Source organism: Helianthus annuus, chromosome 5, assembly GCF_002127325.2.
Source record: "Helianthus annuus cultivar XRQ/B chromosome 5, HanXRQr2.0-SUNRISE, whole genome shotgun sequence".
NCBI classification, from domain to species: domain Eukaryota; kingdom Viridiplantae; phylum Streptophyta; class Magnoliopsida; order Asterales; family Asteraceae; genus Helianthus; species Helianthus annuus.
The window spans coordinates 98,449,678-98,452,086 of NC_035437.2; the positions used below are offsets into that span (position 1 = coordinate 98,449,678).

Consider the following 2,409-nt stretch of genomic DNA (forward strand, 5'->3'; position numbering starts at 1 on the left):
AAGATATTTGTATGGTTAATGATCTGTTTAATTAATTCATTAATTTTATTTTGTTAAAAAAATAATAATAATAAAAATAAAAATACAGTAATTAATTAATTAATTTAATTGATTTAAAGGTTATATAGATAACCTAGTTAGTTATAGGAAATCAAACTCAAAACAAGTTGACTTAACCATTTAAGTAACTCCTTAAAAATTGAGGGACTATTGGTGCATTTATTTGAAGATACAAAATGGTACCAAACCCTACCCATCCAAAATAAAGCTCACCAGCCGACACCCTTTTCTTCCTCCCTCTCGGTTCCACTGTGCAACACAAAAAAAAAGAAGAACAGTTTTCAACTCTCTCTCTCTCTCTCCCTCGTCTTAATACAGCCGGCTCCGGCAACCGGAGCCAACTCCGGCGACGAAACAAACAGCGGTGGTTGTTCCAGCCGCGACATCCCCAAACACCTCACCCACTCCCCCCGACCTACGCGATTCCGACACCACCCTCCGACGAAGATTTGCGGCGGTGGCGAAGCTGGTTTCTCACGACAGTGGTGGGTTCAGTTTGGTGCGAGTTCGGGACTCCGGTCAACTTTTGCGACACGATCGGTTCGGGTCAGATTTCATGTTCAGGTTAGAATCCGGTTCTGGTTTCGCTTGTTTAAGTTTTGATTCGAGTCTTGATTCAGTTTTGGTTCAGAGGTTAACTCGCCATATTCGGTATACCTTTCTTTGTCTTTTAATTATCTGATTTATCCTATAATTGAACACCATCATTTGATTCATATTATAAACAGCAACATGAGTTTGAGGGGTTTCTTGTATGTACTAGTTTCTGTAGTTGTAATATAATGAGGAAGATGATGCTATATGTTTTGTTTAAACTAAAAAAAAATATACAAATTATTTAGTTGTGAAATGTTGTTTAAAAAAAAAGATGAAATCGAGTTCGATACGGCCTGGTTCTGGGTTGGGACACTTATATTTTTACTGAAATGAAAAATTATGCTGATGCCTTTATGATTTACTTACATATAAAGACTTGAATTTATAAACTAGAATCTTATGGTTACATAATCTGTTTTAGAGATGATTATTTACAAATCATGATTTTGAAAACAAAATTCTATTCAAAATAGAATGTTTTGAACTATATTGCATATAAGAGATATACGTTTTGGGTTGATCACCATATTTTCTTTAGACAAATATTATAAAATTATAATTTAAACTAGTAAAGAGTGAATGTCTATTTATATTAAGTGTATTGCCTTGATTTAAGATTTGAAGGTTTACAAGACTAACAAAACACATGGCTAGATGATTGATATATTAATCACATATAATAACATGCTAGATTATAAATTAACCACATTTATCTCAACAGTTCAATAAATACTAATTTATTTTTATACTTTGTTATTAGTATACATTTAGGTTATATAAACGTCCCCAAACACAAGGAAATTTTAAGATAAATAATAACTAGTTCGTTATGCGGTATTTATTCGTTTAGGGTAATCGTTCGTTCTCTTGGTTTTCCCAATCTCTACTCGTGCGTTAATTCAAGAAATTCTCATACGTAACCAATGTGAGTATACTTGATCCCTTTTTCCCCTTTACACTTTGGGATGCAAGATGTATGAATATACAAAACAACTTTTATGCTTAAACAAAACATACTCTATCTATGAACGAAACATGAAACTATTGTGAATATTTGTTATGCTTGTATGCTCCATGAACGATTTGGAACGTTATATGCTCATTAACTTTGCTAGCCCACCTTAACAATTATAGCGATATAGGATTGACGCCCCGCCCGTTATTCTTGTGGGTATTGTTAAGTTAAACTTTAGCACCCCACTAAACTTTTGGGATTAGGCTTGTTATGCGCTGTATTCTTGGGTTTGATCATATTGTACGCCAAAAATTGCATACTAGTAATCACACATTATGAATCATGTTGGATATGAGTTTTTACTCTATTATGCTATGTAATTAAACTTGTATACTCGCCAACTTTTGTTGATTTTATTTTAATACATGTTGCAGGTTGTTAGACAAGACGATGAAGAAATCAAGTTAGGATGGACTTAGATACCCATTTTAGCAATTAAACAATGTTCGAATCTATGTTTATTATTTGAGACAATGTATTTCTTTCTTAGTTTTAATAAAATGATTTAATTCATATTGTCACATTTAGTGTTAAGTTGTTTTGAGCAATTTGTGCGTCTCATCCCGATGTTTCCGCCATCGGTTGGGGTGTGACAAACACGGCCTCGTGTCTCTATTCCAGTAACAAGAAAACAGCTCTTCCCAGATGCTGTAGGTCTGACACGACCCCATGTTGATCAAACACGGCCCCGTGTTATTCCTGCAGAAAGTAGAAAAATGGGAGAAAAAGAGGAAAAC

At 34.0% G+C, this 2,409-nt stretch overlaps 1 long non-coding RNA gene across 1 annotated transcript; it reads left to right on the forward strand.

The window, feature by feature from the left end:
- Window positions 1-230: 230 nt before the first annotated feature.
- LOC110940834 lies at window positions 231-2,193 on the forward strand. The gene is made up of 3 exons (XR_002593567.2): window positions 231-624; window positions 1,508-1,582; window positions 2,047-2,193. It is a non-coding gene; the product is annotated as an uncharacterized LOC110940834 (long non-coding RNA).
- The last annotated feature ends 216 nt before the right edge of the window (window positions 2,194-2,409 follow it).